This window comes from Chelonus insularis, unplaced genomic scaffold (assembly GCF_013357705.1).
Source record: "Chelonus insularis isolate UGA/USDA-ARS -01 unplaced genomic scaffold, ASM1335770v1 contig_88_pilon, whole genome shotgun sequence".
Lineage (NCBI taxonomy): Eukaryota > Metazoa > Arthropoda > Insecta > Hymenoptera > Braconidae > Chelonus > Chelonus insularis.
Genome location: NW_023276776.1, coordinates 2,740,390 through 2,754,551, shown reverse-complemented (window position 1 = coordinate 2,754,551; position 14,162 = coordinate 2,740,390). Strand labels below are relative to the sequence as shown.

Below are 14,162 nucleotides of genomic sequence, written 5' to 3'. Positions count from 1 at the left end.
GATGAGTTCACGCCCTGTGGTGTAGACGAGCAGTGTAGAAAAGCATGAATGCTTCAGCTTGGGGGTTGAAAACACTTTGTGGCACAGCGTTAATTCATCATACATTTCACTTCTCTTTCTAATGACATTCAATATTGCTGAAGGCATTGGTAAAATTCATTGAACATAAGACAAGTTACGTCATTTTCGTTATCATAGATATATTAATTTATCACCAAATTGTTGATTTGACTTGAGAAAAAAATTTATCTCTTTTCTGTCTACAGCGATGTGTCACTTTTCTTCACATCATCAAATTTTCATTCATTGTGTTAGCTTTTCCCTCGCTCCATGTGGTTTCTTTTTACGAAAAGTTGTTTTCCTTTAAGTCAGAGTATTCTCGTCTAACACAAAGGCATGTTCTCGAGACCGCGGTGGGAAGTTGTGTACCGAGGGTTTGCGTGACAATAATTAGATCAGCCCTCGAGTATATTTGAGAGGGTGAAAGCGTTTGGAAGTGTACATAAGCCATGAGAATAGAATAGATAGAGAATGAAATAAGAGCTAAATGATCGCATATGATGAAGTAATTGCTTGAACTGCGGGTGAACACTTTAGTAGATTCACTTCAATCAACTTTCATTTCAGTTGTAGGTCGAGTAAAAAAAAATGTCAAGAAGGAAGACACCTCTTAGTCTATGAAATTTTCCAATAGAGTACATCTAGTTATAGATGCAATTATTTTCGACTTTTTATTATTAAAAAAACATTTCTGGAAATGGAAAGATAAATTAAGCTTTCTCGATAAATAAAAACACAGATTAAAGTGTAAAGGAAGAGAAAAGCGAAGAAGGAAATAATGTCGATTAGATAATTAGTCTGCAGACACTTGGATTGATTTATTCTAATTAAATCTTCGATATGCAAGACACCGTTATCGACATCCAATAAAATGTTTTCTCTTCATTTCTGAGAGTTCTGCACCCTCTTTTCACTTGATGTTCTCTCACACTTCCGGTAGCATCTTTTGCCACTTGTTTTTCATCGATTGTAATTTACTTTTTGCTTTGAGTGCCAGCCTGGACTTTTGTATCACGACTCGAAACGATTCTCGGCATAGAAATGGATGTTAAAGAAGTAAGAAAGAAGCCTTTTGTGTATATACTCGACTACATTCAGCAATGATTCTACAAGAAGACACAGAAATGAAAAAAAAAAAAAATAAGAAAGATCGTGTAGCCTGGAAAATGGCTCAAGAAAAGGAAGAAGTTCTCTTGGATGGGTAATCGTGATATTGTGCTGAGTTTTTGCATTTAGAAACGACAACGCCGTTGAAGCTCAAGTACGAAAAAGAAACACTTGAAATTTACGATGAAAATTGAGCTGCTGCTATTATTCTTTTTTTTTACTTTCATATTAGGTAACCAATATCAATGATGTACATTTGACGTCATAAAAAATTTTTATTAGTTTTTTCTTTATTATAATTATCTTCAAGTTCATTGAGTTCAAAATGATATACCTATAAGTTAAAGCTTGAATTGAAATTTTTAATTTATTGCTTGCCTTTCATTTCCTATTAAGTAGAATATCATTTTAATAAAGAGCTCAGAAGTCTCAGTCAAATTTGATATCTCGTCCAACCCATTCTCTCTTAGTGTCTTCTTGATGATTAAATAAAACAGAGGTTTCTCAAAGTATAAATACATAACTCCATAGCAAATTACTAGATGAAAATGTCCCTGTATATCTAGATCTTAGGATTATTTTCTAGCTAAAATAGATCCTTTTAATCCTAGGGGGGACACCAAGTGCAAGTTGGGATTTCGTTAATGGCCATCAGGTATTCCAAACTTTGGTAATAATAATTTAGCATGGGGGATCAAAAAAATTCAGATGGAAAAAATCTAGATTAACTCCATAAGATTTCACTAGCATGCAGGAATGGTTGATAGTAGAAACATTCGCTCCTAATCAATGGACTTTTTGCCCCTTAGTCATTCCTATCATCTGGAAAAAGGCAATTTCATAAATTGTGAATTATGTCAGACAAGCAAGTCTTGACCATGTGTCAGTATAGTTGCTAGCAATCGTATCCACTGCCTCGTCTGCTGTCAGGGTGAGTTTAATTTCTACCCCAGGGGGTGTGTACATGCCAACGCAAAACTCCCCATTAGGCGCAGACTGGACTCAATTTATGCAGGTTCACGATTATCTGCGAGATAAAATGGAGACAGGAAAGAGGAGAATGTAGAGAATGGTAGCCAGATAAACCTGGGAGTTCAGCGAAGTAAAGAGGCAAGTGAAAATGAGAGGGTGGACTCTAGAGGGTCGAATTTATCACCTATCGACCTACTTAGCTCACTCCACGGTGGCAAAACTTTTGTAATTGTTCTATACTTGTGAAGCTGTCTCCTTTAACCTTCTCTTTTGCAACCTTTTTTTTTATCTCCTAATGCTTTAGCTCCTTGAACAGCACCCATGCCAAAGGAAAGCAGCTAGATTTCTTCAACAACTTGAAATTAAATGGGGGCATATGGACAGAAGTTTAAAAACTTTTCTCCCATTCTACAATTTTACCATCTATATTACATCACGTTTGAAGGAATAAAATAAAAAAGTTAGGGTTGGAGTTTTGTAGGTATGATGATGATTGTTATTACTTAAAGTGATTTCTTACAGACGGGTTTTAAAGAAAATATTAAAAAAATTACTTCAATATAATAGAATAAAATCTGCCCATATCAATAAAAATATTAAATATTTTGAAAATAAATCTTTCAATGTTAAATCACAAAATCATTTTTTCCCCATGACCCAACCAAACATTTCATTTCATACAGTATAAAAATATAAAAGATCTGAACATAATCAATCAATTAAACTATATACTAGAAAAGCCATTAATCACTTTTTTAATAAACTTTAATATTTCTTTCCATTACATTTATATTCTGATTGAGTAATTATTAACTCCAAAAGGTCGAAGGATTAATAAAACATTTTTATTTTCATTTCCTTTAACAAAGAATTTATCAATATTTTAGGTTTACTTTCGTGATCGGTTCCTTTTGTCGAATTATTTGGAATAATGTAATTAATCCGTCTAATGGCTTTCTATTCAATGAATCGAAGGGATCATTTATCTCGAAAAAATTTTTCTAGCTTGATTTTGGTATTATATACCTAAAGCCTGGAATGCTTTTCATTTCAGGATCTAGACAGTATCAAAATCCATCACAATCCCCCCTCAGTAGAAGTTCATCTTAGAGGGATATCGTATAGGATGACCCCAAAGTATCATTTCCATTTTATTCTTCATAGTCGTTATCGGGTTCGCGTTACTAACAAGTTGAGTAGGTTTTCTCAGACTTTCATGACTGCAACACCCTACTGTATTACCTCTCTGTCACCTATATTCCCTTGACTACTTCGTTTTCAAGATCTATAAAAGGGCTGGTCTCACAGTGTTATTTATTTTTATGGGGTTTCTCTTTTTACGTCGTCCAGATACTGCCGTGAAACCGAGTTTTCGCTGATTCCTCTTGCCTCGCTTCTCTCGCGAGAAACCCTGTACTCGCGTCGTGCTTAATGGCGTTACGGGGTTGCCAAGGCAACCTGCGAGGGAGCCCCATAGACCCCAGGAGTCAGGAGACTCTTTGGAAAGTGCATTTATCTCGAAAAAATGTCAAAAACCTGGTTTTCTTTACTACAACAATTCTTCCGCCTTCGTTTTCACGCTTTTTCTTTTATAATCATGAACACCAGGTGTATTTCCTTCGTGCTTGATCCTGTTTACGGTTTATGGGAATTAAATATCATCCTTTGGTATCCTCAGTTACGCACGCGCGACTAATATCGGCACGCCCTTGTATACCAGAGGATCATGATGCGTGAGTGAGCGAGAAGAAAGGAGGAACAGAGAGATCCTCTTTACGTCCTCTGGGATATTCTGCACTTGTGATGGTTTTATCTAAATATATGTATACGTGTTTAGGACACTTGCTAATGTGTTGGTATATTTTCGAATCCATGTGTCCTTATGGAATTAAACTCGGATACGATCGAAACTGTTATGATATGAGAGATCGAATGCATTTGCATGTTTCATATTTTTTTATCTATGAAATGTCATTCTCCATGGTATTCCACACCCTTTTCCTCTCAACAAATAGACAGTTTTATAATCAAAGTTTTAATTGAAATAAAACTAAGAATTATTTCCCAATGTTTTTATTCAGTTATTTTATAAATAAACTTTGCTAGATTTATTAATTGAATATTTTTTCTTTATGTAGGATAATGGATATAGTGAGCTTCAGTGTATTTGGCGGCTGAAAAATTTCACTCAAAGTCTATACATTTTCTGAGCCCCATCAAGGGAATTCTCCCTTGTCTCCTGGTCTCAAACAGATTGCCAAGCGGTGAGAAAAGTGCCACGTGAAGTCAGAAATCATACGATGGAGTTCTATATGGTAAGCAAAAGCTTCTTTTCAGATCTTTCTTTCACCAGAGGTTTTTATTATCATATACAAGGGTGAAACACGTTATTATCGTTATCTGTTTTTTTTTTTCTACACTGTAGTTCCCTTCAACTGGAATGACGAATATTCCTTTTCACAGAGTAATTTAACGCATTTTCTCTTGGACTTGTACTCAGTAGAAAGTAACAAATGATTCTCTTTCAAAACTGCTAAAAAAAATATTCAGATCTCTCTCTGAATTTTCATAAACTTTCTTCTCTTGTTCTGCTTAATGATAATGCAATTTTTCACAAGCACAAAATTAATGGTACTTTTTCGTAATCATATTTTAAGAGAAATGTTGAGTACTTAACTTAAATAGAATATTATTTAATAAATATGTTCATTTACACTGAGACAAAAAATGACTTTGAAACAAAAAAAAAAAAAAAGTAGAGTTAGTTGTTTACACGAAATTGTATATTAACTGTTAAAAAAGTGAAATAATAATTTTAACTTAGTTTAAAAACGTACAAATTTGAGAGAAGAAAAGTTTTAAACAAATCAATTTATTCTCTACTATTAAATTCTATTCGGTGTGTATATAAAAAGCCTACTTATATTTTCATAACAGCTCCATTATCATACATGGAGCCATAAAATTCACGGTGCGTATCAAACATTGGCACCCTCTTTTACATTCACATAATAATCAGCTCATAATCCGTCTGATAAACCCTTTAACGTGCCTGGCCAGCGATCGGCCACACGATTTGCACGAATCCCATTAGTATAATCGTATGTTTATCTTGGTGAGAACAGAGCGAATAGCACGACAGAAGTTGCAATTCGTCAATAGACATGAGGAATAGAATTGTTATCAAAGATGAAGCATAAAAGAGCTCTTTTGCGTCAAAACATCGAACAATTAACCCCAGGGGATTTTAGAGAGCGGGTACCACGACATCAGCCCCTATCGTTATTTCTCCGCGGGGGTGTGTACCCTTTAGTATCCCCGGAGTGCTTCGTGGCTCCTTTGCAACCGCAGGGGAATTACCTAAGGATTACATGAAAATTCTATTATCGTCTTAACGTGTCTTATGGATTTGCGATGGATCTCCTCCTATCACACTTTCCGTTTCTGGGCCACTAAAAATTGATCGATGAACCTTTTGGGAATGTAATGAAGTGTTGCGAATAGTAATTGGGTTATTGGAGGGATAACAGTCTATATATGATCTCAAGCTTCAATCGATAATCTATATTTTAAGGTTGTTATGAGGTGCAGTAAATAGCACAATTTAAGGGGATGCTGATGAAACTGGATGCATAAGCGACCTAGAAGTGCCCAAAGGGATGTATATATGATGGTGGTTACCGGCAGTAGCATCAAGAGCGGTACAGCGACCAGATAGGCCAAGTACTCGAGGGTACAGTCCACTGGACCATAGCACGTGTCCTCTACCGGCCGCAGCCAATTAGCGAGACCCTTCCATTAATCCGACCAATTAAGGATAACACGGGAATTCTATTATGCTCTTACTGGCAGACCTTCCAATTCAGCATATCGATGCGTAAAATACAATGTATAGTACTTGAAAATTCATTGCGGTCATCAAGTTCTAAATTAGAAGGAAAAAACACAGATAGTGAGCTTTATTATTTTCTTCTCACTTGGTTTATCTTTAGAGGAAATATTTTTTGTACTATCTTTCGTAACTCTCTGAAGTTACTGTTGCTCCCTAATTACCAACTTCTCATTAGCTTACAGTCGTCAACTTTTTTCAGTAAAATATGAGGAAAAAACCATCAATTCGTTAGGGAAAAGTGCTGACGTACTGTAGAAGTTTGAAATATGCTTGATTTTTAGAGAATTGTGAGGATGAAAAGTATATATGTAATAAAAAAAAAATAGAGCTGATGTTTTTTTGTCTGACATTTTGATGCATTAAAATGCTTGAAAAAATTCATTTTATTTCAAATTTTTTCACGTTATTCCAACTTAATTTTATCAAGTTATTTTCAAATGAATAGTAAGTCAAAATGTTGTTACAAAGGAAATATTGCAATCGATTGCAATAGCAATTATCTGTTGTGATTGCCTGATAACTTGATAATAATTGGAGAACAATTAATGGTAGCTATTTGAAAACACATATTAGTCATGATTACACTAACTTACACTAGTAATACATGATGATTAATTTTTTGAATCATCAGAATAATTATTTATTTTTTACTTATCATCAAAGAAAATTTTTCATCAACAATAAATCCAAGAAATAAACTTCGCCATTTGAATGAATGAATTAAAGTAATTAGAAAAGTAATTTCATTGGATATATTTCTTCAAGATCATTACTATCAACGTGATAAATTACAATTGCTGATAATTATAAAAATACAAAAATCTATGGTTGGAAGGTAAAAAAAACTTTAGTTACTAACTAATAGATCTCAGACATTGAAAGTTTTATCTTTACTTGAGAGACTTGAAATAAATTGAAAGTAACAATTGTTATCGTTACTAATAGAATCTTGTGATAGAATGAGACTAATTCGCTTTCACCGGGTGGTACTCTTAGTCGCAGGAAACGAGCAGTTCGACTGTAAAGTTATTCTAAAGAGTAATAAAGAGTATGAGAGACTGAGAAACTGAGATAGAAATAGGGGGCCGACCTTTCTTTTTCGGTCAACACGACCGAGACTCCCTGACATTCGCAATTTTAATTAAGATAATTAAGCTATTTATTGAGAAATTAAGGGCCCTCTCTCTAGAAATCGAGTACAAAGCCCCCCAGGACTCTCGCTCTTTCTCTACAGAGCAACCAAGCGCCTCAACATCCCTCTCCAGTCCCCTTTCCTCTGAGAGCCACTCGAGCGTACCTCGATCGACCAAAAGACCCTCTCATTTTTGTAAATTAAAAATAAAATCAAATGAAATGCAGCTAAATTAACGAGACTTCGATAAACTGATTGCCGTTTATAATAAATTGGTTTCAACTAATCTCTATAAATCAAATAAAATATTTTTCTTCACTTTTAGTTTTTTAGTAAATATATTTTCAGTTACTCCGATATTATTCATCTTTTTTATTTTACCATTCCTACAGTTATGACCTACAGACTTTTCTTCTTTTTCTTCTTTTCTTGCAAAGAACTAGAGAGGGTTGTTCGTATTATTGAAATTTTTGTCATATTCACGAAGAAAACAAATATATGCCGCATATGGAACTCGAGTCAGCAAAATGAAATAATGTGGTAGCTATAGAAAACTGACGTATTATTATATTATGTACGAATAGACATCGTATTATATTTTATTCTTGTTGTACATACGTCGGTGTATAGATATAATCGAATAATCGACTTTTCAATCATTGCGTTGTAACGATAAGCTCACGGAGAATAGATATTCAATACGCACTAAAGTGTTTTTTAAAGCTATTTCTGAATCACGACTATACACTGGTAAAGAATTATGGATTACTGAAGACTATACGCAGTACAGAAAGTTCAGAGTTCACAGAGCAAACATGCTGTTAACTATTTTTATACTAGATCAGATAATAAGTTGAGAGAAACTTACTAGGAAAAAAGCTTCATGGAGACACTTTAACTTATAATTTTCTATGTTTTTTTCTACGCTTGATGTTTTATCGAGGTGAAGAATTTTGATATTTTTTGCTCGAATGCACATGCGAAAAAAAAGCTGATATTTTACGCTTAATTAATCTGCACTTGTTCACGTATGTTATAGAAAATAAAAAAAAAATAGTAATTAATTGCTAGTTGATTAATTGAAAATGGAAAACAATTTTTTTTTCTCTAATAAAATTATTTATTGATCAAATTTTTCTAGCTAACTTAATGAATTTAAATTAATTATAGGTTAAAAAAAAAATTTCCATTTGACTGAAATTTATTTATCAGCAGTAACAAATTATTTGTAATATTTATTTCCAATTAATAATAATTATTTATTTATAATAATTCTTTAGAAATAACTCAACTGAAATATTTCAATTAAAATGGAAATATTTAAATAAAAGTTGAATGATTGTCTTTCTTGTTAACCATATCAAAGGTCTTATTAACTATTACTAAAGTCATGAAAGGAAAACGTAATGTATTTCACTCCTTGTAGAATATTTGCATGGTAAACTGGTTAATTTAGAACTCACGCAAATAGGAGACATGAAGGAAACAAAAACAAGTGGTTGAGTGTATACATCAGATATGATATAAAGCCATAGAGGAAGCATATACATCTTTGATATATATAGAGAAGGAAGACAAAGTTGGTTTGCACAATTATTGAAGATTCTGGTAACATTGAGAACCTCTTGAGTTCGATGTCTCCCGAGAGACTATTCCCTTATGTTGCCTATGAGTTTTCAGTATAAACCTCACTGAACTAAACTCCCTGACGACTCGTGAGTACCTTGTTTCTTCTCTTCTAGAAACATTTGAATTCGATTGGTGCAGGTATACATAATACTGAAGAAATACTCGAGAAATCAAAGGAAATAAAAGAGGAACAAGGGAGTGCAAATTAAATCAAGCACTCTAGGGTAGATAAAATCGAATAGAATGTAAGATGGATGATAAATTGATGTTGGAAATGAAATATTAAATCATCTGTTGAAATAAGTGTAACTACACGTAAATTAAGCTAATGGAAAATAAAAATAATTTCAACTTATTTTACACTTGGTTGATGTGTCACCAGATGTTTGTTATTCAATTTTCTTTCGAGGTATTGATAAAATATGACGCACGTACATGAACACGTCACTGTTATGGCTACTGAAATAGAAACTATTTTACGTTTAAAAATGATCAAACTTACTTGTTATTTTTTTTTTTCGTCAACTCGCTTCTACTTCTTTTATTCATTTGTATTTCTATCTGTATAATCGATGCAATGAACTTCCCTCTTTAAGAATGCTTTTGTCACTCACAAAGACCCCATATTCTCTCTTTTCTACCCTTCGAAATGATCTCAAGGGGACGATCATTTCTTCCTATGTTGTGACGACAAGTCGGACATCTATTGAATGACTATTAATTGCATCTTGGTGTGTCTTATTGGTGATTCTGAATGTTAAGTGAGAGGGTGGAGATACAATTTTTCTAACGATAAAAAGGTGTGAAGGACCAGTGGAATAACACTGTGTGTTGTGTTGTTAAAGTGTTGATCAAATAAATGATTTAGCAATGATTCCAAGTTTGTTCAGTTAATTAACTATGGACAGATCACGAGAGTTTTTAATATTGGTTTATTCTTTTGAAATATATCTTCTCTATGTCTCTTCTATTCTAATTATCACAAACATAAGTTGATTTCGATTCTTTTGTTGGAAAAAAAGTTCTATCTTTCAATATACTTTGAAAAGCATTATGTTAGCCAGAGAAACTTTTATTTCCACGTAAATCTGGCAAACAAAAATGTTATTTTCATTCAAGCCGCGGTTTTAAAGCATTCAAAGGGTAGGTACCTAGATGATAAATCGGATTTTATATTTGTTCGTGATATAATCCTGTCACGTTTTTTGCTAGAACATGAGTACTGGCAAACTTGTACGTATCATTTCCGGTTGAAATGCGACCGCACACCGTTAGTTTTCGAGAATTCTACCCATGGGGAACTACATTCTCTCTAGAGTAGTGTGCATAAATGGGATGAGAGAAGGGTTGTCGTGCATCGAACGAGGTGAAAGAGAAACGCAAAGTGTAGTGGACATAACGGGCAACAAACCCTCGACCACAGATTGATGCGTCGAATTATATTCGCTGCATGGCACATCAGTTTTCTAGCTCTTCCTAAATTATGCGCTCGATTTGCCCTGTTCAGAATTCTACCGGTTTCCATCTTACTAGTATATATGCCTTTCTATTCGTGCTTGGGTTACAGTGTTCGCAGTCTCGTTAAATCCAGCCTCACGTTAATACCTCACACACGGGAAACCCGAGTTCTCTCTCTTAGGATCAGAAACCCAATTAACACAAATATACAAATCATCATTTCCTTAGTATTAATCCATTTATCTTAATTAGTAGTTATACTTATTTTTTTCGTGATAAAATTAAAGTTGTTTGGGTTAAATGGAAAAAGTTCAGTACTTATTTTGAGTTAGTACATTTAAAGTACATGTAGGTGTAGAATTGATAATATGAGAAAAATAATTTATTGTAGCAACGACAAATATTCGATCTGCTAGTGTTGGAGATTTTTTTGGTTGCTGAACCAGAAAGGATTTGAGGTGTTGCACCTAAAAAAATGATTAATTATGAAGAGAGAAAATTATTCTCACAATACTAAACTTTTGTCAGCATTAGAAGGACATTGTTGACTGTGCTAAGATGAATTAAAAAAAATTCTTATTAACAATTAGATGTTTTTAATAAAATTTAAACACTGTTATTACGGTTTACGATGGAACTACTCTAAATCTACTTTGAAATTTGAAATTTTTTGAGTAATGATCTAGATATTAATTAATCAGAAAAAATCAAGATTATTTATATATGATTTAAACGAGAAAAATTGTTCTTGTTGTATTTATAAACTCAGATTGTAACACCCACGAATCTTTCTGTTAAGGCTATCAAGAAAAATCTCTGACACCCACAGATTTTCGATCTGTTGGTGCCACAGACAATTCTTTTCCATGTAACAAATGATGTTCGACAAATCAATATAGGAAATTTCTTAGTATTTATATATAAATAAAAATATGTTAATAATCAAGGATTTAATTTCATGTCGTTCAGTAATTAAAGACATTAATAATAATCTAAAAATGATCACAGCATTATCGGTAAAATTGTAATGATCATTATGATAATAATGTACTTGAATATTCATGGATTATTATATAATTATATTTATTTTATCACAGTACATTATTTTAAATTATTAAGTATTTTCATTATGCATGTAATTATAAACTGATAGCTGATTGATCAGCTACCAGTGGTAGTCTATTACTCATTAACACAAATAAAAATATTTTGTGTTATTAATTATACCATACTTTTACTAATGAGGTCTTTTAAAATTAAAATATTTTTAATTTAAAGATAGTTAGATAAAAATTTACATAAGCATAAAATGATATTCGAAAACCATTAAATTTATTTATGACACAATTTTTGAATTAATGTACATTTCAAATGAGAAAATATCTCTTAACTTGATTCATTAATAAAAATATAACGAAGTTTTTTCAATTTAATTCTCTAGACTATTTTACTGTTGTTGTGAAGTTGAGACTTGACAAACAAAGATGATAGAAGAGCAATTACTGAAGTTATAGTGTTTTGTCATCTTTCATTTCCCTTCTTCTGTACTTATATCTATGAAAAATATGAATATAAATAATCATGAAAAAGGAATAAGAACCTTAAGTGGATTTATATACATGCATACAAGAACCCTTGCTATCTTTGCATAAAGACGAAACAAGGTACATGCAAAATTCTGGAAAATTAACATGTCATATTTTTTGTTAAAAATATTTAAAACCATGTGTCTTATTATTTTTCTTTGAAAAAACTTATTTTAATATTCAAAGATATAAATATAATTAAGCTTTTTAATTTAGCTATTTTGTTATTCAAAGTAACAATTTTATGGGAACTTAATGTAAACAATTTTATTTTTTATAGCTATTAAAATAATTGATAAAAAAAACGCCGGTAAGAATGGATTGAATTTATTTTTTTATAAATAGATACAGAATGAATTTTTGAAGTGCTCTATTTCGCCTTGAATTCCTTTTATATGACAGTGGAAACGATGCAACTTCCCAGTGTATATTGAACCATCATCTTGCGGTGACATGTCTCTTCAACTCGTGCTATACAGTCAACTCCTCTCTTGATTCAATTCATCCCTCCTGAGGCGTAAAACGTTCAGAAATTTGCTGACCCTAACGAGGTTATGGCGCCAGAATGACGGCTGGACGATTGTTATGAGTGAAAATTGTAGGAAAAATCAATAATAAAACAATTTCCCTTGAAATACCAATCGCAGTTTTCTTATCAAATATTCGTATATTTTTATCCATAAAAAAGAAGTAAGATAAAATGTATGTAATTTCTAAACACATTGATCATAGATTTGAGTTACGAGGGTTTCATGAAACATCATCACGCACTTGCGCACCCAATCGAAGAACCTTATTCTTATGAATTATGCATATTTTCCACGATATGAGTGTCTGAGTGATAGGGGTGTGCGTTAACTTGACGGGTTGTAAATTAAAACAGAAAAATTCCAGAACACTTCTGGGACAACGAACTCATAAAAATAAAAAACAACCACGTAAAAATATGAGCTCCAATTCGACGGATTAATTCTTTATTTTATGAACCAAGTCCTCTCACACTCGTCATTAAATTTCACCAGACACCACGTACACACCCACAATATTCACATGAAATGCAGAAAAAAAAACTTTTTGTCAATAAAACACAAGTTAAAATTTTTTAACGGAATTTAGGATTTTTTTTATTTGCATATCACAATACAAACAGTTTCGTTGTTTGAAATTTTTTACGGCTGAATTTAAAAAACATGAGAGTATAAAATTGTAATGGAGTAAACAAGGGTCTGAGGTTTTTGATAGATACGAGTGCTAGAATATAAATCCGTTTATTTATTTTTCGGCTATAATAATTATAATATAATATTATGAAGTTAATAGAGAGATAAAAATATTAAAAGAGAAAAAAAAATGTCAATATTTCAAAAATTATTGCTTGTATTTTTATGTATACACGTGTTCATACGCTTAACACGCGACTTCCTATATTTTTCTGAATATCGTCAGCCAATAAGCGTAAAGTGTGAATTATTGCAGATCGGTTTTTCGGATAGGGGATGTAAAGCAGTAAAGTAATAGGCATGATGAGAAAAAAGGGATGAATCAGAGATACGTAGCGATTTTATTGCATCGACATATATATTATCTAATCCGAAAAATAAATCTGAAAAAATTTTTCCTATAATGTCGCAAAGAAGATATGTTTAATCTGGAACAATAATATATAATTTTTATTACATGGAAAAGTAGATATTTCATTGGACATGATCAGGACCGGAACTCATTTATCGGTTATTCTTCATGTGATAGAAAATTATTGGAAGCAGTTGGCTGACTATTAATACTTGAAAAGTTTATTTAAAAATAACCTGGACATATGACAATAAAATATAAACATACATAGAGCTGATTATCTCCTATAAGTTTCATATCAGTCTAGACGTCTTAAAAATTAAGTAAGCCATGTTCTGGAATTTAAATTAAAGCTAGATTTAGATTGCTATCTGGGAATTTAAAACGTTGAATCAAATTCAACTTTTTGTATAAAATTCAAAAGACACTTATAGTTACTAGCAACTTATCCAATTTTGTATTTCAACCTCCATTTTTATTCCTATTTTGGTCTTTCTCCTCGAGATAGAATTTAAAATATTTTTTTTTTAACTTCAGAGTGTTCTATTACAACTTTGAAATTGAAATTCGAATTACAAGCCCATTTTTGACTTCAATGTTATTGTTTCATCGGCTTTAACAAAGTTGAGGTTGAAAATGGATCTTGTAAAATTCATTTTGACCCTCAAAATGTATCAATGCCGTATAAACAATGTTATAAAAATTTATGAAGACACTGATGACCAAAATAAGGCTCTTTAGATCAATCTAAGAC

At 32.2% G+C, this 14,162-nt stretch overlaps 1 protein-coding gene across 1 annotated transcript in view; it reads left to right on the top strand.

The window, feature by feature from the left end:
• Window positions 1-4,299: 4,299 nt before the first annotated feature.
• The window catches only part of Fas2 (fasciclin 2), a 64,783-nt gene continuing 54,920 nt past the window's right edge, over window positions 4,300-14,162 (top strand). The window contains exon 1 of the mRNA XM_035091578.1: window positions 4,300-4,454. The gene's annotated coding sequence lies outside the window, so the exon portion shown is untranslated. The remainder of the gene's footprint in view (window positions 4,455-14,162) is intronic.